The sequence below is a fragment of the Pholcus phalangioides genome, unplaced genomic scaffold, assembly GCF_987345545.1.
Source record: "Pholcus phalangioides strain wild (caught in Gottingen) unplaced genomic scaffold, Ppha-v1.0 ptg000021l_1, whole genome shotgun sequence".
NCBI classification, from domain to species: domain Eukaryota; kingdom Metazoa; phylum Arthropoda; class Arachnida; order Araneae; family Pholcidae; genus Pholcus; species Pholcus phalangioides.
This window is the reverse complement of record NW_028301614.1, coordinates 2,282,634-2,308,447: the sequence shown is the minus strand read 5'-3', so window position 1 is coordinate 2,308,447 and position 25,814 is coordinate 2,282,634. Positions and strand designations below refer to the sequence as shown.

General features: G+C 36.9%; 1 protein-coding gene across 1 annotated transcript in view; it reads left to right on the top strand.

Moving 5' to 3' along the window:
• Positions 1–25,814, top strand: part of LOC149070486 (protein O-mannosyl-transferase Tmtc3-like) — a 195,991-nt gene that overhangs the window by 10,105 nt on the left and 160,072 nt on the right. The gene's annotated exons all lie outside the window — the stretch shown is intronic.

Here is a 25,814-nt window from a genome sequence, read left to right as displayed (position 1 = left end):
AAATACACTGCCGAAAATGGTACGTACGTGGATGCACTATTGGGCAGGGTTTGATGAATCAAGGCTCAGAATACTCACTAGAAAAACGGTTATTAATACTTACATTTTTATATATGTGATAGGTGATGGCTAAATCAGGGACAGGATGACACAAAATTCTCTGATTTCATAGTTATGTGTTTTCCAGGGAGGGGGTCACTTAAGTCTCGTAAAAGTAAAAAAACATTATTTTAGTTATTTTTCTGAGAAAAATCCTTGCTTGGAGCTCCTAAGAAATTTGGCTAGCACCTACATTTTTTTTTCTCGATTCGTCAAGCCCTGCTCTGTAGAGTTTTTTCCCTCGCCCACTAGCTGGACGAAGTTGTCTCATTGTTTGTTTTCCACTTCGTCCAATGAATTTTGTCAAAATTGCTTTTTGTTAAGTCACTTCATGGAACTTGCTTTGAATTTGAAACTTGGAAATCTTCGACAGAAATTCAATTGCTGCGTGCGATTGCTTGGTGTGTTCCAGGATGTCTGCCGCTAGTTAACAGAAGCTGCATCTCCTACACATTATAACGAATCGGTACGTGTCGGAATATGTGTACATATGATGTTTCTATGTGTGCTTGGTGCTTGTGCGGCCTTAAAGTATTTATATTGTCAAAACTGTGCTTGTTTCGTGTTCTGGTGCTGCCATCTGTTTTCTATATTTTTAAGTGCAGACAGTAAATGCTAGAATTTTCAGGTTGTGTAAGCATTATGTTGTATGACTACCGGCTCTTCCCGGAGATACTTTCCCAAATGGGAGACTGACTCCCATCCGTGCTTAAAAGAAACGAAGATAACCAACTTCATCCGAACACCACTCTGCCGTCAACGAGGTTCGACCTGGATCCTCTAGATGAGAGTCTGGCAGGATGCCCACATGACCGCACAGTGGTGTTACAGTATTTCTGCATATCCCTCTGTCACTGTTGTGAAGCATGAATTATTGTTTTACAGTCGTTTGGAGCAATTACTTTAATTATCAGGGTGTAAAGTTTTGATCTTGTTTTTATGTTCTGCGCCTTTTCATGTTTTTAGTTTGCACTTTTATGTTTGTAGAGAATATTTCTCCTTAGATCTTTCACTTCGTGAAAGGTTTTCCTTCACTATGGAAGGAAATATCGTTATATACTATCCAAATCAATTTCTGTTAATTTAAGGAGCTTTTGTGGAGGTTAGTCACAAAAATTTATGTGAAGGATTTCATTGTGTCCCTCTTAAAATGTATATTTTGTGTACAAATCTGCAAAAGGGGTTCGTGGACATGTTATTAATGCGAAGGTATTGACCAGCAGATCAAAATTTCGACGTGACGTTGATAAACTATTCCTATTGTTTTCACCGTGATAAAGTGATTGAAAAAAATAAAGTAACCATGGCCAATCTTGTTTGATGACTGGTTTATAGAGATGACGGTACATGTTGAATACCTTCATGGAAGTCAGTTCGAGTATTTGCTTATTAATTTACATCCACGACAGGAAAATATTCTGTGTTGCCCTGCCATCTAGAGAACATAAACAAGATGAAACGCATAATAGTCTGTTTTCTGTCTAAATTAAATAAAATCTGAAGAAACTGCATGAATACTGCTTCATACGTAATTTAAAAATAGTCACTGTTTGCTTATGTTTTTTAATTTCGTCTATTATACCAAAAATTGTAATATATTTCCAGATATTAGTAATAACAGCGTATGATAAGTTTAACGTCTTTGTACAGGGCAGGAACCAAGAGAAATTGAAGGCCGCTGCGCGCACTACTCGTGACGTGAGCCCACGTCATGGCAGATTACTATCAAATTCTGCCCTTATATCCTCATAAACACCCTAGAAATCGTCCGTTGTAAACCATTCTTTGCCTATTATATCTCCCAATACCAGGACGATCCCTTGCATTTGTTCATTCTCTTTTCCTTTCCACTCATGAAATCTTGTTAGCCTGATCGTTCATGGTCGGTATTCACTGTCCATGCCTTCTATATACTTAATGTAGGCACTCAATCATCATATTCTATATTTTATAGGTTTATCTAATAATATTAATGAGTATTGCCATCGAAATGCATATGTATGATCCGTCACAGAGAAGATATAATCATGGTGAGAGTTTCGTTTCAAATCGATTACCCGCTCTTGAACATCTGGCAGACATGAATATGATTCTCTCGCACAAGGTAAAAGCAGGGAAGTCCATAAAATCAGCATATTCCTTTTATGATACGTTTCGATTCGTCACAAAAGCAGATCTGTAGGGGGAAGGATGGTAACAGAAAAATTAAGCCGGAAAGATACGCTGTTAAAATATTCAATACATCCTTCTACCGATTGCCAACTGCCTTAGACATCAATTCCTGTATACGTGTATGCCAGAGAACGTGGCGGGCGGAAATTTCTCTCTGGGATTCTCCCACCTATAAAACCAATTCAGATCGCTATCTGCCCTGCGGTAGAAAACCGACAGGCGCGTTTTATCGACTTTGGCTTCCTTCCCTAGTTTTGAGTTACAGCACACGTAACGTGGGAGTCCTTATACTATATAATACTGCCTCGCCCGGACAGACCAGGCATTGCCGGAAACATTAGAAGTCTGGTGTAATCTCCTCTCTCTCTACCGAAACGTACCGCCACCGTTGGTTTTGGGTTACTTTTGATTACGTGAACACGATATGTGTGTGTGGTATTTGCTTTCCTCCATATATATAGCATGTGTGTGTGTGTGCGTTATATTTACTTTGTTTCTCGGGTAGCTGCATTCCCCTGCCTTTGGTAGCGAAAACTATTATCTCTTTATGATATGAATGTAAACATTGGTACGTTGTCAAGGTGTTTCAGCGGTATTGTACGGTCTACACCATCCAGCATACGCGTGGAACGATAGTTATCTCCCTCCCTCTATTTTTTGGAATAAAATTAATGAGGTGGGGGCTGATTTCATGATATATGTAAATCGAAAGCTTTGTTTTTTTAAATTATTTGAGTCAAAATGCGTGTCCGTGATGTGATACTTTTGAGCATATTGGAGTTCCCATATCTTCAATTATCAACTGTTTAGATCGTTCATAACTTTTTTACAGCCATTAGTGAGAAATAGTACATGACAAGATAGTCATTAGATTTTCTTCAATCGAAACGAAATGGTCTGGAAACAGGAAAAAGTAATGAGTCCAGTTTTGAGGCTTCTTTACCTTGAGTTGGGCAACATAATGTTATTTGAATCGAATAAATCTTTTCTCATGCCCACGTTCTTTAACTCTTTACCCATGTATCCACCACATTGTGAAACGAATTAATTTACCTGCTACATTGGAGAATCATCAGCACTGTACGCTCAATAAACGTGGAAACAAATAGCAAGTCAGAACAACACAGTTTTGTATCAATATTTGTTTATTTTACAACCCCAAAGAAAATCATTATTTGTTTTATACCTTCGTTCCGGGAATACTTTTTAGAGTGCATTGTTTTACTGCATTACACGTTTGTGTGTGTGTATGTACAGTGAACACTTTTACAGGGACGAAACATCTATCCCAGGGGTGTCAAACTCGCAGTCCCCGAAGGAAATATTGATGGCTCGCGACGTCTCAATGAAATTCAAAAACATTTTCTTAATTAAAAAAAACTAAAACAAATATTTTAAAGTAAATATTATGAAACATTTACGTCAGAAAATTATAAATCTGAATGAATCGGCAGTAAGAGGAGCTACATATACGGAATCAATTCGCGAAATTTTCCAAGCCTTTTAGCGACGGTTTATTAGTTAAGAAATGGATGATTAATAAGGCTTGGATAAAAGTTGCAGAAAATATCCTTCCTATATACGTTGAAGCATTCCATGATATTTTTTTATACCGAGACATATTGTGATCGAAAGAATAACATCAATAGGCGGTAATTTTTGTGACCAGCTATAGTTTCTCAACAGCACTCAACAAAATTTCAAATTTTTAAGGAAGTTGCTCAAATTACAGTTTCTTCTTTCTTGCGATGGTAATACGAACATCACTGGAATTTGAAATTAGAAATGATTTCTATTCGCGAAACCACAAAAGCGAAAGATATTTCAGACGACGTCGTCGTCGAGGGAAAATGTATCAAATTTTGCACTTGGGAGAAATATTAATTTTCTATGAACAAACTCATGGCAGTGAGAAAGGCAGGTCAGAGCAATTGGCTAGCATAAATATGAATTTTGCTTCAAGACTTACTGTGAAATCAAAAGAAATGCATTAAGAAAATTCTTGAACTGCAATTTTTCCGTTTCACCATTTATTAACAAAGAGTTGGAAATAAGCAGCAATGTTTTCAAGCCTGTGATGAACACTTTGAACTTCATCTGATCCAGAGGATTCAAGCAGCTCTTTTTCTCGTCATTTCGTAAAGACTTGGGGAGTGAATTCGACTGGCTACCTCATTGCAAAGAAATGTGTTGGCTATCTTGTTATAAAGTTCTAAAAGCATTGTGTTTCTACTTTTAACCCTTTAAGCGACACTGATGAGATATCTCGTCTTCGTAAGAGCCTCTTATTTTATCACTGACAAGTCCAAATATTTTATAAAGTTGATTTCTTAATGGAAAACTTTTCCGTATACCCCTTATAGTTTCCACCTGCTAAAATTAGGAAGAAAGCCTACTTTATTAAAAGAAAGATATGGTATTTTGAGGGGAGATTTGTAGTGATTTCTAATTTCCGCTTAAAGGGTTAAACGAAGCAAAACTGTTTCTAGAAATGAAAGATTAAGATGTTTCGTTTCAAAATAATAAGACACGTGAAGGAACGCAACGTGGCTGGTCTGGTGTCCCGGGCTCTGGACTAGGGGGGGGGGGCACCAAATTCACCCTTTAGCTGCTTCTTCAACATTACAAGGGGTGCACCAAAATGCGTTCTTGCCCCGGCTGGAAAAAATACCTAGTTACAGCCCCGTGGACACGGGCGCTATATTTATCATTCATAATTAATATTACAGGACATTTGAATGACTTTAATATTCAACTTCGAGGAAAAGATAAGCTAATAACACATATTTTTTATACATCGGCAAATGTCATGTGTAAATAGGATTTGGTCAAAGCACATTCCGGAGAATATTCTCAATTATTTTTCTCTGTGTCGACAGTTGATCGATAAAAATCCTGGTTGGTAGGATTATTTTTATGGTTTTATTTGTATATACAATTGTTCTTCAACTTCCATAGATTTCAATTGAACAGATTTTTAATAATTGGCGGCCCACTTGGCTATGGGCAATTTACTACCGATTGAGTTGTGTCGGAAGTCTGAGTGTGTGCCTAACATGTGAGTGAGTATATAATGTTTTGTGGAGAGTTACATTTTGAACAAATGGCCCATCGCCTAAGTTATTTTGACAACCGGGATGTAACTGAATTTTATTAATAAACATAATCAAAACCTAGTTGTGTGTCCCACACTTGTGGTATCTCACCTGGAATTCGTACAAAATAGCCATACAGTCTTCATAGTTTGAAATACCAAAGCCCCACTAAGTTTGTGAGAAACGTTAGTATCTGAAGGTGACCGTGAACAGTGATGCAGAGCGCCAGATCCAATATTATAATTAAGGTCCTATATATCCTTCGTCTTGGAGACCACTATTTGCGTAATCACTAATTAGACTTCTAAGGGATATCCCTCAAGTCTATACATCATATTTTTTGTTTTTTCAATTTTCTGCCATAAGCAGACTCCCCCTGGAAAAAGCACGAACAATTTATTATTATTATCTAAGTCCATTCAGTAGCGAAGAAGCAAATTGAAATTTGGGGAGCTGTGAATCAAAGCAAATTGTTTCTTGTAGCAACCTGTCCTATTCGAGAACATTTGCAGGAAATCAACGCAGATACAGGCCTTATTATTGAAAATTGTTTTCAAGTAATATATAATGTAAAATAACTTGAACGAAAATCAACCGTTTTTATATTGTATATCTTATTTAAAAAACTACTTGCGATATTTCTAGAACTTACCCTCCGATGTCTGTTATGGGAAAATTATTGCTCTCTTGCTATCAGTTGGATTCTCCCGTAGACATGAGATTATTGGTTGTACATATTATATTTATGAGTTCAGATATAATATAGCAACATATAGCAACGGCTGTCTCACGAGGCGCTGGAGTGCGTACCTCAGAGAGGACATATATAATATCTTTTATTTCTCCTCTCTATAAGGATATACCTAATGTTTCCCTAAGGCCGGTATTACACTATAAAAGTTTGGTAAAAGTCCTTTTATAAAACTTGAAAAATACAGCCAATAAGATCGCCGGTTGCATTGTCTAGAATGTAACCAATAACCTTAATTGTTAGATTTTTCAAGTTTTATAAAAGGGATTTTATCAAACTTTTATAGTGTAATCCCGGCCTAAGAATATATCTTATTATATAATACACTGCTCAAAACAATTAGGGGACCAAGCAAAAAAGTGAAGAAAACCGTGCGAGACAGCCACGTATTGGCATACAATGGATAGTACACGCGTATCAATGCGCAATACAGAAAAAAGACGTAAAAAAATTTAGAATTAAGCTTTAATTCTTTGAAAATATGGAAAAAACATGAAAAGATGATTTAGGGCAACAATTTGGTTACATGTAAACGATAAAAAAAGTGCTGTTTAGACATGATGCATGAGTTTTAATAGGGCGTGTGGTCTCCTCGAACAGCTAAGACTGCTGCACACCTGTTTGCCATGGATGCGATGAGGTTATCGATCAAACTTTGGGGAATACTGTTCCACTCCTCAAGAAGTGCAATCTGCAAGTCTCGGACAGTAACAGGCGGCCTTGGTCGCGCAGCAATGCGTCGTCCGAGCATGTCCCAAACATTCTCGATTGGATTCAGGTCAGGAGAGCACGCTGGCCATTCCATACGCTGTATTGTTTCAGCTTCAAGCATGTTCTCCACCAGACGAGCTCTATGCGGTCGGGCATTATCATCCTGGAAAACAAAGGAATCTCCAATGGCTCCAGCGTAAGGGATGACATGAGGTCGCAGTATCTCGTCTACATACCTTCGGGCCGTCAAAGTGCCATTCCGAATGATATGCAGGTCCGTACGTCCGCCTATGCTGATTCCACCCCATACCATCCAACCAGCTCGTCTGTATTGTGACCTTTCACGAACGAATGCGGGGTGGCATAGTTACGGATCACTTCAGTGATGCGTGGCACATTTCCAGATCGCTTAACCGGCCCGGAAACATTTCCATAGCACTTGAAGGATCCATGAAACATTTAGAGTATTATAACATGAGTATCACTAAAGTGGATCTGCAGGGGACTTAGATGCTGGCGTAATACTTGGATGGCCCCTATTGACTTGCATCGTTAAGCCATTTACACATTTAAAATCAGAAGTTTAGTATTTATTGATGAGGTAACTGCCATTAAACATTCAAAATCAGTTTAGCATTTGCTTATACTGTCACTGCGAACATTTTTATTTCGGATCCATTTCAGTTGAATATCACGTACGTCAACTTTTATTGATCGAAAACCAACTCCGAGACAGATAATTCCAATTATCTTCCGAACATTCGAATATAATTTGTAATTACTTTTTGTTTTCATTCAAATTAGGTGTAGCTTTTGAAAGCTCTTGAGAGCTAGAGAGAGATTTTGTTATTATCAATATAACTGCAAAAAACACCTATATATATTTTTTTAAATAATGTTTTTATATACTTGCTATTTAAATATTTTTTTAATATATATAATGTTTGAAATTATTATTATTTTGAATCCGAGCATCAAAAAACACACGTTAATTACTTTCCGTTTATTTCTTAGGTTTTATCCATTTGTTTGTTTTTTTTCTTCATCTCGTTCCGAAAATTCACTTTTTATCCCTATTTAAACTTTCAATTCTGATAAAATTCCTTATCTTAGAATAAATTTTTGTATAGCTTGTGGGTAGATATATATCAGAGAATTCCTTCGTGAGTCTTTCTTTCAGCTCTTTAATAAAAAACTTTTCTATGGTTGAATGTCTCGCTCTCACCATGGAGAAATTTAATTTCTTTTTCGGAAGCTATCAACCGCTCTTCTTCATGTCTTCGAAGGCATTGACGGCATGTTAACCAATAGCTGAAGTATTTATCGTATCCAAGAGAAAATTATCCGAGAAAGAATTGTTCTTGCACGGTGCAGTCACACAACAGCTCATATTTGTTTATGACTGATTTACCAATAAATATCATAAAAAAAATATTATAAATCCCAACCACGCATACCGGTGACAATAAAACAACACGATGGACGCGTGATCGCTCGTTTAAAAACAGCAAAACGAGCAACTAAAATCTAAAATATTCCGGTTTACAAAACGCGTACTGCATTGAAGAGGTGTCGTCAGCGAGGTAAAAGTAGCAAGGCCGTGACGTCACACATGGTAGTGGTCGAGTGGTCATAGTGACGGGCTCGCATTCGCGAGGACCCGGGTTCGAAGCCCACCGTCTCCACAGTGATGGTGTTGCTGAAGTTGGTTTTCTGTGGTTCCCAACTTCGAGGCCGCGAATTCGAGCCAATCCCGCCGTTAAAACGTCTCGCCAAAGAGAGCAACCTGTCAACAAGTGTAAAATTTTCAATCATTACATTTCAGTCATGGTTCGAAAAATAGGTGACAGATGGCAGCACTATAACAAGAATTACACAGAAACCAGCTTCACGTTAGGTTCCCAACACGGACACACATTCCAACATTGGCGGAATACAACAACATTGCTAATAAACGTACCGTTTACCGCATAATTCTATTGATCTTCGTTGTAGAGATATTTAATTTTGAAATAAGGGCTTATTCGCTGATAACCCTGTATGTCCCAAATATTAATGGTATTCAGATATGTATGAGTAAAATATTTGACCTTTATACTGCAACTCAGTGGCTCTCAAGTCTTCATCGGGGGTCAGAAGCGAGCTGTTGATATTGATTTGATCCTTTTCAGTGCTTTGAAGTGGTTCTTAGAATATTCTGGGAAGCTGCGGGTAAAAATTAACTGAAGCAAGAGAACCGCTGATGACAAACGTTTCGGTGTAACAGCCGTGAGTCGTTCGTTGAACTTCTTCACAGGAATGTTAATGGTTCTGGGATTCATAGACTGGGAAGCGTTACCATAAACAAAACTGTGGTTATGCTTATCCCCCTCTTTATTCGTGGGGTTATGGGGATGCTATCTATAGAGATCTCCCCATCTAGTTATAGATCAAGGTTCAGCGTTTAGGAGAATGCGGACCACTTCATTGATTTAAAAACATGCCGCGGGCTACTGAATCAAGTGATCTGGAACAGCGACAGTCACTCAAGTGATTTGTAAATGTGCCGCAGTATTCTTGAGTGATCTGTAAATGTGCTGTGGATCACTCAAATGATCTGTAAATATCTCGGTAAGCACTCAAGTGATTTGGGAATCTGCCAAGGGCCAATTGTGTGATCTGGAAATATGCTGGTAATCACTCACGTGATCCTTAAATGTATTGCAGGTCATTAAAGTGATCTTTGAATGTGTCGCGAGCCATTTAATTGATTTTTAAATATGCTGCAAGCCACTTATGCGTTTTGAATTGTGCTGCGAGTCCTTCAAGGGATTCTTCAATATGTCGCGGATCACCTAAGTGATGTGGAACTGAACCGAAGGTCACTTAAGTGATCTGTAACTGTTCCGTACGTTTGTCGAATGATATGTAAATTAGACTCGGGTCACTTAAGTGATCTGGCAATATACCAAGGCTACTTAACTAATGTGCAGCAGCACAATGAGTCACCAAGTGATCTGTATATTTGCAGCTTAGTTCAGTTTTACAAAATTAGTTCTGAACTCACGGGCTACATTAGATAACTCGTTAAAGAAGCTTCGTTATAAGAAACATTCCGATGTATCCAAGGCCGTCTTAAGAGCATCATGGGTCTCGGGCCAAGTGATTTTTCCGAGGCCCAACCTGATAAATTTTCGAAAATTCCAACCGGTTCTAATTTCGGCGAGGCCCCTCTTCCTTTGAGTCCCGCGGTCCGTGCCCGGGTGGGCCCATGCGTTCAGACGACACTGGATGTATCCGGTATCCATGAATATGGAAATTCGTTGTAAATGATTTTCTAACATTATTTTCCATTGCAGGTTCACCGGGGCGGAAAATAATTTGTTTTAACTGATACTTCATAGTATGCGATGTTGGTATAAGTGGGCTTTACTGTATTATCAGCGTACCCTTTCGAGAACTTAGAAAATTGCAGTGTAAAATAAGGATCAAACATAAGGAAAAAAAAATCCCGGAATGTTATCCGGACGTGCCATATAACACGAAAAAAAAAGGGACGTTCTCTCTCTCTCCGTGCGAATACGAATGAATTTCGCAATTCCCGGAAACTTTGATCGGATTTTCGAAGGAACGGATTCCTGGAAAAACTCTATCCTCTTTTTTTTTTCTTCTTATTGCTCATTCTCGCTCCTTTTCCGAGAAATCCCGTGTTACCTACATGCGTGTTGGAGAGAGAGAAAGGAAAAAAAAAAAAAAAATCCAACAGGTCGTTTATTTTCGGGAGACACGAATCCGAGGATATGTCAGTAGGAGACTGGAACATTCGTTTCCAGTGCAGGTGTCGTCGAGTCCGTAACAATGAATGAAAGGATCGTCAATCCGTTTTGAACCAGCAAATGGTTCGGCTGCGAAAAGGAAGAGTAAAAGAAACAGGATCACACACACATACACACGCGTGTCGCATACTGAGAAAGCATCTATTTCTGTACTAAAAATGCAAGAAAAAATATACTGAAGTTCATTCTGTTGCCCTTAATGCGTTATCATTGCCAAGTATTAAACTTAAGTTTTTCCATTCAAGTATTTCCAAACGGTTATACCTTTCAAATACCCTCCGAGATATAAATCGTTATATTGATTCAAAAAATACCTTTATAACATTATTTTCCGAACTAGTTTCTTTCCAAGCCAATTCTTACATTTTCTTTTTTTCAAACCGAGCACAACTTCGGTCTATCGCCATGGGAAATTTATTACCGATTGAGTTGTGCTGGAAGTGTTAGTATGAGCACCTAATAATCTGAGTTCGTATATAGCGTTGTGTCTGAATTTTTAGTTGTTCCATCTATATTGGAAATTCTGAGAGTCAGTTCTTACTGTAAAATTCCATCAAATTCATTTCAGTATCTGTATACTGTGTGAAGTATCAGGTGATAATTCAATTACCTTTCTGTTCTACTATAACTGTTAGATATGGATTTAATAGCGAAATAAATTGTTCCAAGTTATAATCAGTCTTGTGCCTTGAAGCAGGGTAAAAGTACAAAGAGAAAATAAAATACAAATATTACTGTAAAAATAATGTAATGAGTACTTTTAATATAAATTGTATATTGATTTTCAAAATAATGGCACAAATATGAGTATTAATATATCAAGTATTAATGTAAAATTAATATACATGAAAGTAGCAATAATGGAGGAAGTAACGTATTTATGAAGATGAAATGCGCAATTATTCTGCATTATAGTTTTAGAAAAGAAAATTAAATCAAGGAAACATATTTTCCGGATATTATGCTTAGGTGAACTCGAAAATGTCACCTTGTTTCTGCGGGGATTTGAATCCCAGGCCCTCTAGCATACCGGGCAAGCATGCTACCATCTACACTACTGGAGACGCGAATCTGCCTTCCTTATTTCACGCTCTGTCGCGTGCGTCGCTGAAGGCATTGGTAGTTTCTCTTAATTAATTGAAATTAATTAAGAATATTTAGAATCTAATCTTCTAAGTCCAGTTGATATAATCTAAGTCCAATGCTTTTAAATCTTTAGTTCAGCCAGTTTCTTTGATGCTGGGTGATTGCATTAGAGAATGACGTCACATTATCCAAATGTGACGTCAGCATTTGCTATATCTGACAATGATGGACAATAAAATAATTCCCAACCTCTCTTCCTGAAAAAATAGTTTTTTTTAACTTGGTCCATATACTGTAAGCTCAATTTTTTTATTTCCAACAAATTTAACGAGGAAATAACGAAAGGTAGATGGAGGAGAAGAGAGAGAGAAATAGGAACAGCTGACGTTATTGCGCGATAGAAATACAGAACTAAGATTTAAAATACAAATTGTATTTAAACGCAAAAGGAGAAGTATTAAAAGTGGGTATGAATTGAGTATTCTAAAATAAACATGGAAAATGTTTTCAAGATTTATACTGTTCCAAGGTACACGATCGTTTTTTGTTTCAATGTATACGGTGTTCCACCATTTCTGAAAAATATTAATAACTTTACTCTCAGTGCTCGGTCTGATTGACCACTTGTTATGGTTCATCAAGTGACTGCGTAGATTATAATTTTTAGATATAGTTCACTAAACTTGCAATGTTGAGAATAAAGACAGCAAAAAGCAATTTTGTTGCCTAACTGTGACTACTTGCAAGATTTATCTGCCAAGGTTACAGACAAACAGCCGAAACAGTATTCCGTCGTGAGTTAATGCATTTCTAATCTTTTTTTACTCCAAAAAAAACATCAGCTAGAATGCAATACTATTAACCACGTCACGTAGAAGCTTTCAGCAAGAAATTTGGAATATTTATTTTTCACTAATCGGCGATAAATCTGGTAGCTTTGTGCTAACCTAACCGTACACAAGATAAATGAAGAAACGGGAAAAAATGTAAAAGGAAAAATATAATTGATAAGGTAGATAAGTTTTTCTTAGAATCTATTTTTACCCTCAACCTGCGTGGCCTCTCTTACATGTATATAGTAAAAAGATGTACTACATGTTGGGAAAAAAACATTAAGAGAAATATATAGGAGGGAAGGAAAAATAAACTTAATTTCATAGGGTTACTATATAAAGCGATGGTGAAGAGAGAGGGAAGAAAATACAGAGAACTTGTTTATATTTATTCCACTGGTGTTTGGATGTAACGTTATGCCCGCGATCGTAAAGAGACTATTTCAAGTGATTCAAGGTTTACTGTGGTCAATGTACAACAGTTCCCCCTACCTGAAAACGTTACATCAATATGTGTAAATAAATTGAATCCTTTTTGATTACAAGCGTAAGAAACGGAAAATCACCGTATAAAGAAAACCACAACCGTTTTTTTTTTTTTTTTTCAGAATTTCACCAAAGAAAAACGTTTGCACTTTCTGCCATCTAGGGAACTTACATGGCAGCAAAACAATAATTCTTATATGAATTATTACGAATATTCATATTATGAATCATTATATTCTTTTCAATGATTTTTTAAAAAATCTTTAAATTATTTGAATTAATATGCACAATTTAGAAATTATAATTTATTGTTTGAGTCATTTTATTTTATGAATTATACAAAGAAATGATAGTAATAAATAAATAAATCCGGACCTGGCAGTTTTCTGAATAGGGCCTCCAGCAGGTCAAGTTGCGTAAAGGCGCGCCACAGAGAGCAACAGTCCTACAACGATAAATCATAACACTTCACTCATAGTTAGAAAAACTGGTGGCAGATGGCAGCACTACACATAACACGCATTACAGAGAAACAAAAAACTTCACGTCAGGTTTCACTACACGTACACGCACATTCCCGCATGTACCGATTCGTTGGGGGTTCCGCGGGGTGCATGTGTGGTGTAGCATTTCATTTCATTCCGTGCATGTGTGGTGTAGCAGTAGTAGGTAGGGCCTCCAAAAAATGGCTCGGGGATCCATGATGTTCTTAAGTGAGCCACCTCGTTGGACAATTTGCCTGTTGTGGCGTTGTATTTGTATATAAAGAAAAAAAGAATTCTTCAAAAGAAAATTCGTTTGAGAGCTCTGGCCACTGAAATTTGTACTGCAGTACTTAAAGCTAAAATTATTTCCAGATTCAATAATAAGGCTGTGCATTTGATACATCAGGAGATCCGTCGTAATGAATTGGGGGACCCTGCACCAATTGTTTTTGAGGCCTATGATTTCATATATATGTATAGGCTGCTGCATATTTCCAGAGGCCAAATTCGGTATCCTAAAGCTATACACAGTCACGGAATTTCAAAGAAATCATGAAAACCACTTTAATGAAAGAAATAATCTTAGAATTATTGAAAAAAAAATTCATAATTCATGAAAATCTATAATTAATGAAAACTTATAGAATTACTGAAAGAAATAATTGCAGAATTATTGAGAGTAATTTCATAACTGTGAAGAGTATTCTCGGACATGTTTAGATCAAATTCAGAATTGTTAAAAGCAGAGCTGGATAAATCCCAGCAGCCATGGTGACTAAAAAATTAATATTGGCGCCTAAAATTATGTTTGTGTAGTTACTAAATTTGAGACTGAGAGCAGCACAAAATGTTTGGAATTTATAGCAGCATATCATTAACCGACATGAAAGAGATTCGCTATGCCCTGAAATAGTCAAATGAAGCGTTATTTTGGACCTTTTTCCTCCGGGTAAAAATTTTCTGGCTCTTAGATTTATTTATTTTTTGCGATTCGTCCAGCCCTGGTTAAAAGTAATGTATAATTCATGAATAAAATAATTTTTGAAGGAAATAATTTTATTATTAATGAAAATTTGAAATTAATGCAAAAGTAATTTCAGAATTATCGGGCGGATTTCAGATTTTATTTAAAATAATAATGGATTGAAATGAATTAATTAATGACCGGAAAGTATTTGAAAATAAATAAAAATGCAAATTTAATGAAAGAAATAAATTAACAGTGAATACGGGTGCTGAATAAATTTTGGGCACCCTCTTCTCAATAACCGAGTTTATATCGGTATGATTTGGTGGCCCGCGGGCTTCGTCGAACGTTTGATTTGGCCCGAAACGTGTGAAAGGTTGAAGGAATCCTACATTTCGTTATATAGTCACTCCTATTCACACAGGCACCTTTATTTATTTATTATTTTTTTTAATATTCATGCCGGAAAAAGGCATCTGTGTAAATATGCGTGATACCTTTTTTTTCTGGCATGCATCAGTTCGTTAGAAATTCTCCAGTAGAATTCTTATGTGAATTTTACCTTCCCTTATAGTTTGGCACATGATTTCAGGGACACCCTGTATAAGTCGGGTTTTTTTTGTTCAAAAATACGTTCATATGTTGTATATTTTTCAGCAGGAAAAACTACTTCACAGGATATCGTTTTGTGGTTCGGCTGAGGGAGAAGGGAGGGTGGGCTTACACACGAGTACAGTAAAACCCTTCTTAACGGACAACCCCCCCCTCCCCTCCAGATGCAGTCACCCTTCTTTTACGGCCAAATAATATAATTTCCTCTTTTATAATAAATGTAAGCATTTCAAACCCCTGATTAACGGTCATCCCTCATTTACGGACGTTTTTTTTTTGTTCCGCCGTTGTCCGCAAAAGAGATGTTTTACTGTATATATGGTATTCAGAAACAAAGAAACATATCGTAATATATGTAACGCAGACCTATTACAGAAAGAACTATAACTTACAGGTAGTTTGCTTTCCCTGCTGTAACCGTCTTATAACGGCTTCATAATAGATAGGAAGCCGTTGTAAGACGGTCAAAACCAATTTTATTCAGAGCTACATTCACGCGCTTTTTTTAGAATCGATATGCGAGGACCAAATTTAATTGATTATTAGGTCTATGTCATTACAAAATATCTTAGGTCAAAGCTAAGTTTCTCATCCGAAATCGAAAAATATCCGAAGTGTATCTTAAATTGAATGATAAATACGAAATGCAACGAATAAGTGCACTATTCTATCCAACAGAGATGTGCAATCTCTGGCCCGCGAGAGGTGATTCGGTAGAAAAGTATCAATGCAAACGAAAAATCATCACGAAAAATCATAGGCTGATCATAATTCCTTCATAAAAATACGGAAACTGGGATTCATGCGGGATATCGCAAATTATCGAATGCAAGTAAAATTGCCAATCAAGGTCAAAAATTTCCAAATGCAAGTAAAGTTGTCAATTATAGCCAAAAAAAGCCGAAATATAAGTGAATTACAGCCAAAAAATGTCCTAGACAAGTGATTCACTGAAAAAAATAAGTATGTATATGATAAATATGTGAGAATATATTTATATGACAATAATTATTTATAATAGAACTAATATATACACATAATATATACAAGTATTTATAATAGTTCAGTATAATATTTTTTATATTATATTAATTATTTATAATACATAGATATAATTATCATCTCATATTTCCTAAAGTCACGACAATAATCTTAATTCTCTCTTGATCACATTTCAAATATTTAAACAATCTTCGTTGGAAATAAGGGGCGAAACGAGATATTTTATATAAAAAAAAGGGGAGACTGCCAAAACTACAGGAATGTCCCGTAAAATACGGGTCATACGTTCAGCCATCAGAAATGCAACTTTCAGGCCCGCCGACTGGAAAGGTTGTGCTCCCCCTGCTATAGAAATAATATGGAAAAATTCAAATATATATTAAGATAATGCAACATATCAGAAAGAGTGTGAAATAAAACGGACAAAGAGAGCTTTAATGTCTAGTGATTCATTTCATCGTATTGTAAACGTCTTATTCAATATCTTATCTGGGATTGCGCTCCCCTGCAGAACAACGGCGGCCAAGTATCGCATTTATTATTGTTTTTCTTTCCTTTTTGCTCCAGTTCTCCGGTCTTTATTTCGGAACAGCCTTCCCTTCCTTTTTGGAGATCAATGCTAACATCCAGCCAGGACTCGTAAGCACCGCGCCGGAGTCCCCTCCGGCAAACTCCACCGCCACCAACATCTCGCCATCATCATCTTCAGAAAAGAAATCAATATCCACATAGAGAGAGAACAAGTCGCGAAGCGTAAGACCTTGACCCTTTTAAGCACGGCCTTATGGGAGAGAGAGAGAGTGAGCAAAGAGTACAGTATGTACTTGGAAATGAGAGAGAGATAGAGAGAAGTATCGGGCTTCTTGGAGAGCGGAGGATGGTTTACGGAACGATATTGGAACTTGGTAAAGATCCATGCTTATGAGGGGAGGAATAGGTTCTTGACCTTTCAAATTAGATCAAATAGAATATCCAGATCAGAGGACTCTCATCCTTCAATATCCTTTTCCCCTTCGATGATCTTACTGTACATAAATGACATGAATCTTCATGCTCGTCTTCACATTACGGCTACACTTCTCGATTATCCATGCGTCAATCAACTACAGGTTCTCGTGGATGCGTGATATCGACATAATCTAGAATGAATCACTTGCAGTTTCCATCCCCGATAGTCAAAAACGAGCAGTTTAAATTGTAGGAAATTATAGGACTCTCAATTACAGGATCGATTTCCTTAATGGTATCCTCAAATAGACAGAAAGAGGTCTTAAGAATGATTGTAATTTTTTATTAAGCCATTTTTCAACTTTCATCAATGCCCCCAATTACATTGGCTGACGAAAGCAATTCATGCCGGAAACATATTCGTTAAACAAAACGTGATTTCCGATAGGTTTCTATAGAAAGCCATCTGATTCGTTCCAAGAAATGTCCGAGATTTAAAGGTATGTTTTTGAAACACCAAAGAGCACTATGAAAATGACGAAAACTGACCGAAGGCTAAAATCAACAGCTTCAAAATCGGATGAATGAGACTTAATAGGAAGATGAGGTACTGAAGATCGTTTCATTTTGCTCTATGTGCCATCCGACACCAGCTTTTGTCTACTAAAGCTAGTGTTGACACAACCCAGTCGAGTTTGTAGGTGTCTCCATCCATTTGTGATTTGGTCAGCTCAATCTTGTGTCTGATACGTGCAGATGCAAAATATAAGCTCCTAGAATAGCAAAACTGTTCAGTTTGGTGTCTAAAGAGTAGTGCTCTGAGAAAACATATACTCCTTCATTTTTCAATGCATTTTCTATTTGATGAATCTATCATTTTACATGAAATGATTTGAAAACTTTCAGAAGGAGGAACTGAAGGTATATCTGGAAGGAGATTCGAGGAGGACATGAGTTAGTCGGTCTCGAGTGACATCAATTTTGATGATGATTAGTGCTAAAATTCCGCGCACGACACTGCTGTTTTATTTAGCCGCATGCATCCATATCAACAAACATGTTCGTTAGCGGAATCCGTATTCTCCCAGCTACCCTTTCCCTATGTTTGTTACGCTATATTTGTTTCTTATCGTCAAACCGTAGCGAGGGATAAAATATAAAATATAATATTGATGTATAAAGGAAAAAAAAGACAATTTCTTTTTTTCAGGGTTACCAATGAGAGTCTTGAAAGAAAACAAAGAGAACTCGAATTTATTTCTATATTTACGTAGCGCCGTCTCGTCCTTAATCAGGGAGTTAAACAATACCAATGCTAACCCCACCTCCGTTAATGTCAGTCTCGAAAATTATAATCTCATCAGATACACACTCCTTGACCTAGCTTGTGGTAGAAACGTGGGAATGTTCTAGTTCACCAGAATTTCGACAGTAAGTAACAAAAAAAACTAGACAAAATTCGAAAAACACCCTATTCATTCCATCAATTCAATGACCGATAATTCAGGTTTAATTCTAATATACATAAACATTTTTTTGCCATATTTCAGTCATTTTTTATTATAGTCTACATTCTGAGGACGTAAATGGGATGAACTTCATTGGCTGTGAGATACCGAACATGCACAATAATCTCACAATGCTAATCGTGAATGATTCCCTGTGACCTTGCTCAATATTTCTGAATCTACAGTTTTGGTCTCCCTGGAATTTGATTGGTTGTTGAATCTCTCTCAACCTGGGAGAACCCTTTCGAACCTCCTGATTGCTATACCATGATCACCTTCAAGAACGATAAAAATATTTAAGGTTGCTTTCAACGCTTCAGGGCCCGATTTCAACGCCCATAAAAAGCGATCTGGAATTCTAGGGCCTTGAGTGCTCACCTTTGCACGTGCGAAATCTTATACAGAACTCAGACAAAAGCACAATTTAGCACGGTGCCATTTTCCAATTTATATAAACTTTTTAGTGGGTAAACAAACATTCTGGTGGTAATTTGTCAAATAACATTTGCAAAACTTTTGATTAACATCATGATACAGTACCTAGACGTATCAGCCTCTAGTTTATCTAAAACTCTTTGTTAATGAAAGTTGGTTTCCTTAATGATAATTTTTCCTTAATACAGTAGAACCTCTACATAACGTAACCCACGTTACTGAAACTTTGTCCTCCAATTGGGAGTGTCTATCTAAATAGGCAGAGAAAAAGACTGAAGTTTCATTTCTCGAGATATATAAAAGTTGTTAATGGGAGATGTCTCTAATGGGGAGTGTCCATTAAAAGGAGATTTCACTTCAATTAGAGAATTATCACAGCAATCCGTATGTGTTCCTCCATCCTACCGATAAAAATTGCGATGTTTATTAATGCTAATGCGAAGACTTCCCAAATGCAGTTAAACAAAAAAAATTTTCTTGAAGATTTTCTGGTCTGAAGCAGGTAGTGAAATTGTGACTTTTATGAAATAATTGTACCATTGATAACGACTGACTGTGACTGAGGTAGATACATTTTCTCAGGGCGTACCGAGTATTTAAGACTCCCAAAAGCTTCCCTGTGTGATGCTGCTCCGTACGAGCTGGATGAAGAAGTTGAGAAACTGTTTGTATGTGATAGTTGAGTGTGTGGGTGTACGTGTATAATAGGTGTGTCAATAAAAGATAAAATTTACAGCCCCCCCCCCCAAAATGCTGTACTCATAGTCAGTATATGTTCAATTAATTGAGATCATATTAGAAAAAATCAATTCGATAAGTTGTGGCTTACTTATCACAGAAATTTGTAATTTGCAGAGCTAAAACCAAGTTTTCGGAAAATATGTGTGCTAAAAAGCTTTGTTAACGTTGCACCCATCGAATCACCAGAGGACCTTGTCGCCCCAATTAGCGTCGCAGCTGCAGTCGTTCGTGGAAAGCCAGGAATCTTCCAACGCGTACGCGATTCAATCCATCGCCGATGTGTCGCCTGTATTGCAGCTGGCAGTCGTTCATTTGAACATTTGTTGTATAGTTTTCGATAACAAAGATTCTTTAGTGAATCATCTATATTTTTATGACGCAGGTGCCCTCTCGCGGTTCGTTGCTTGCTTCCCGACCCCACATTGTATGGCGAAAGTCGTGTGTTTTGACGAGTGATGCCCCTCAGTTCAGTAAAAAGCTGTATTTTATTATGGAATGATTCTAAAGTCTGATTTGGAAATTCATGTTTTCCTTAATAAAGTCACAGATAATCAAGCCTATACTGTAATGCCAATATACTTGTTTTCTTATGACACCCGGAGCGAAACACGGAATATACCTTCTTTAACAAATCAGAAATCACTCGCCGGTGCTTCAGCGTCAAGTGCCCATATCTACGAAGACATTCACGTCCTCTAGTATGGAACACACTTCTTCGAGATTCAAATTTTCAACAAAATGCAGTAAAGGAAAAACTAACAAATCTTAATTAAAAAATAATAATAACTAACATCTCGGATGAGAGGAAACCAGAAGTATTCTGTTCAACAATCATTGTACATTTGACGTTCAAGAGCCATTCATTTGAGCCTTCAAAATCCATATTTGAAAAAAAAAAAATATATATATATATATATATATGTAATTGTTTAAAGTCAAATAATTTTGAGAAGTGTAGAAATATTTTTAATTCGCTTGGCATTTGTAGCAAAATAACTCGGAAAAAAAACCATTCGAACACAGTTATCAAGCCTCCAATCGCCTTATCAAGGACTATTACTCGAAAAATGAAGGCAACAGGCGTGAGAGATTGGCCATTCAACCCTCACCCCTCCCCCCCTAAAAAAAACAGTCATCTCATAACAAACGAACATCTAACTATTATCAAATGCCCCATCCATCCCACCCTCTCCAACAAAACCCTAAAAAGGTAATTACAAAATATTTTTCTTATCTAAATAGCATCTCAAAATCCTTGTTAATTAGCAATCCTAATCACTGGAACCGCTCGGTTTAACAACTAAGAGCAGTGGTTAAATAGGAGGAATAGGAAATTGGGAGGGATGGGGTGTGGTGGAAAAGAATTTTCTACATAGTAAAAAAAATAAATTGAAGGAAGGGAATGAACTAAATAATATGGTACTAATTAACCGTTATAACAGAAAGGAATGCCTTTGACTTCCATGCATGTCATTTACATAAAGAGCCAATTAGAACGCGGCAAAAAGAAGAAGAGGGAGGAGTATTTTTCTTCCTCTTAATTGCAATCTTAATTGTTTGGGAAGAACTCATTCGAAAAATTGCAAAAATTGTGTGTCTCTCTCTCTCTCTCTCTTTCCTGTTTGTCTTCTTATCATTTTGACAGCGGGATTTTAATTTCAAAATGGCCTCTTCTTCTTTTTTTTTCATGTACTTTCAAAATGGCTAACGGCTCATTCTTCTTTATTACTTTAGTTACATACTTATACTTGCAGTATTTATTTGTTGATTGCGTTCCTAACGTGCATTAATCCTTGTTTATTGGCTGCTGAAGTCGTGAATAATATTGGCTTTATCCTAATGATGCGCACTTGTGGTGGTGGTGGAAAATACTGTGTTTCTAAAGTTTGAAAATATGGTTGCAGTGGTACCTAATGTTCGTTGGAAATAATTGGAGGGGGGGGGGGAACGAGATATTTTATTTTAAAAAAAGTGGAGACTGCCAAAACTACGGGAATGTTCCGTAAAATACGGGTCATATGTTCAGCCATCAGACATGCAAGTTTCAGGCCCGCCGACTGGAAAGGTTGTGCTCCCCTGCTATAGAAATAATATAGAAAAATTCAAATATATATTAAGATAATGCAACATATCAGAAAGAGTGGGAAATAAAACGGACAAAGAGAGCTTCAATGTCTAGTGATTCATTTCATCGTATTGTAAAATATGGTTGTAGTATGGCTGCAGTGAAACCTTGATATGGCAATATTCCCCCTAACTGGGAAAAATTGTTGAAGATGGATTATTGTTGTATCTTGAGGCAACATAATCCTTACGTGTGGTCAAAGTTGTGCTGTCGTCATCTTTTCTGCATCGGCTTTGTTAGTACAGTACCACCAGAAAATGTGTTTTTATGCATTTATTCATCGTAAAAAATTATAATTGATTAGTTTGTTAATAGAATTCACTTAGATTCATTGCCCCCGTTAAAAGGTTCGCCACTTTACACTTTTGTGCGTTCTACAGAAAGTAGTAATAACTTTATTTAGCTTTCGGTGAACCTTTAGTGCAAAATATCGATGTTTAAGACGCCTTCAGAAGAACGAAAACGATTGATTATAAGTTGAAATTAAATTCAAAACAAAAATTTCAGATAAATTAAAAAAAAATTTTTGATCGAAGTATAAAAAAGTTATCGTTATAGAGGGATTTATCGTAGTAAAGGATATTGTTGTATCAAGAGGAGTTTAATAGACAATTGGACTATAGGCAATTCTGAATAAGATTTGAAAAATAATATATACCATTGTAGAGGGTTGCGTCAGTATCGTTGTAGCGGGATTTCACTGTATATCAGTAAGGTTTTGGAAAATGGATTCAAGATTATGAGTTTCATGTCATCTGAAAATATAATTAAGAGTAGTTTCACTCCTCTCCGAAATCTTTAGAGGTATTTTTAAAAAGAGGGGTATTGTCCTTTTTTGTATTTGTGATAAATGAAAGGAAATAAATAAGAAATAAAAAAATTCTATTGAAAAAAAATCCTTATAAAATTTTAAGGAGTATTTTCATTCTTAAACGGAATTTGGAGGAGTAAAACTGGATTTTGATACGTGAATCATTCATTTGAATGCGTATTGGCAAACACTGTAAGGACCAGATGTCACCCAGGAGCTGTCCCATGGGGATGTGAGCCCGGTAACTTGATGGGGGGTTGGGGCACGCTGAGGAGAACTGAGCATGCTTGACCACGTGACTGGTTTGCTAGTCAACCTAGGTCCCCAGTCCAACACTCCAGTCCTCCATTTTAGGTTCAAGGGCTCCAGGCGATTAAATCTGTGATCCGATACCAGTTACACCACCGTCTGTAGTCTTCTACTCACAAACCCGAACAGCGACCGCAGACGCCCTCGACCAAGCTCCCCGGCCCTAAACCTCCCTGGAACACTACTACCACAAGCAGTCAGCAAAAACCACGCAACCCGCTCGACCACTGTACTGGCCTACCGAAAGCCCCCCCCCCCCCACAAACACTGGACTGGATATATGTTTTAGGGGGACAAATAATGCCTTAAAAATTGATCCATTTCGGAAAAAAGGTTACATGCTAAATATCAATCCATGTGGTTTTTCTTTCTCCATATTAGTTTCAACAAATATTGTCTCGACTGAGGTTACTAAAGCCTGTCCAAGCTGACAAATTCGTGTGAATTCTGACCACGAGGTCCTGATGACGGTTCTCCATTGAAGAGCCGAAACGCATCGACCATTCGACCAACTGAATTTTATTTATCTTGAAAACGTGGCAATTTTTGTATAAATTTGTAACTTATTATAAGCTGCCTGGAAAAATGAATTGTTTGAGGATGATCGAAACTTAAATAAAGTTTCAATGAAATGGATTAAAGCCAATGAAGACAGCCAAAACATGTTGATAACAATGTCGAAGACTAACGAGGCATGGAAAACAAGTGACATATTCGTTGCGAACTTTCGTTATTGATTGATGACATTCATGCTGATGACACTATAGCACGAAATGTAACGCGGAAGCTAATCGAAAAAAATTGACTGGTTGACTGGTTGGCCGATTATAATATCGGCTCAGATATTAATAAGAGCTATGCTGATTTTAATATCTAAGCCAATATTATAAGCATGCACTCAGCGAGGGCCCTTGTTCCACCATTCAAGGTTTCGTCAAAACATGAATTAAAACTCGCAACATTTGGCATGATGTTAATTTCAAACGGACAGGAAAATTCTTGTATTTCGCATTTATTTTTCTATATATTTCTGGCCGCTGTGGTGGTCGAGTGGTTATAATGCCGGACTCGTGATGCGAGGATCCGGGTTCGAACCCCACAGTGGTGGTCGGCTGAAGTTGGTTTTCTGTGGTTCCCAACTTCAAGGCGCAAATGCGAGCCGATCTCCCCGTTAAAAAGTCTCGCCACAGAGAGCAACAGTCCTACAACAGTAAATCATTCAACCATAACACTTCACTCATAGTTAGTAAAACTGGGGGCATATGATAGCACTACACATAACAAGCATTACACAGAAACAAACTTTACGTCAGGTTGCACTACACGTACACGCACATTCCCGCATGTACCGATTCGTTGGGGGGTTCCGCGGGGGGGGGGTGCAGGTGTGGTGTAGCAGTAGTAGGTAGGGGCTCGGGGATCCATGATGTTCTTAAGTCAGCCACCTCGTTGGGCAATTTGCCTGTTGTGGCGTTGTATTTGTATTTGTATTTATTTGTATATTTTGTCATTTAATTTATAATATATCTTTTTGCACAAAAAATAATATAAATACAACGCCACAATAGGCGAAATGCCCAACGAGGTGGCTGATAAAAAGATGCCCTCAGGCATAAAAATATGGATGTACAAAATGTATGGATGAATAAAATAAATAAAACAAGATGGTCCAGCTCCTTAGATAGTGCATAGATATTTATTAACTTGTTTTTAGAGAACACATAAACACAATTTGTCAGTCCTTTTAATAACTTTTTTATTTATCACGTTTGATTTCTACCGTAAGTAACTGAAATACACTCGCTCTTTGATTGAATGAATGAATTGATGCATGAATTAAATCAATGAAATCATATCATCCCCCACGCTAATTGCACGAATATGTTATGTCCTTGGGAAAAAAAGAACGTGGGAAATGGCGTTTGAATATTTACTCAACCCATGTTACTCTATTGAAGTTATTTTCCTAAAATCTTGTGAAATATGTTTATCAAGAATGATAATAAACATTCGTGTTTCAGACAAAACTTTGATAGCGAAACAAGGCATCCAACCAGCTGATAAAAAGAAGGGAGAACATTTGCATATTCGTGCTTCTAGCATGAGCGGGACCATACGTTAATTAAATTAATCAAATCATATTTTATCTCTTGGCCGTATATGAATTAATGAAATCCGTATATGTTTATAGTCATAAATTAAAAAAAACAATGTTTCATATCATCATGTCTGCATTGCAAAAATCATGCATCTTGCATTGCGAACAGTCAAACTATTATAAATATGTTAAAAAGAATTAAAAAAAACAACAACACACATTTTCCAGGACTCACAGAATGCTCTGATCCATAATCGACTATGATAAAGATGTTAAAGGGCGGTATTCACCGACATGGTTTAAATTATAGTTGAAATTTTTTGATAAGAGATCGACTCGAATTGGTTCAAGTTAAATTCAGTTTTTTAACTGATCTATATTTATGTCTTATGCAAAAATTGTGACTACAGTTCAAACCATGTCGGTGAATACCGCCCTAAAAGAAGTACAGATTTAATTATAGTGATAGGGATGCTGCTGTTTCTTTTGTACAATAACATTCATCTCACCCACAAAAATAAATTTTGATACGGCCAAAGTAGAAAAAGACGACAGGAATTCAAACGTATGAAACGGATGTCAATGACATGAAAGTTTAAGAAGTGGAAGAAGTGTTTGAGCAGATAAACGTGTAGACTCTCTCGGAAGTTTCAAGCTGTATTTCCCAATAATAATGCGACACCAATCACATTATACGCACACAACAGGAACATTAGATGCAATTC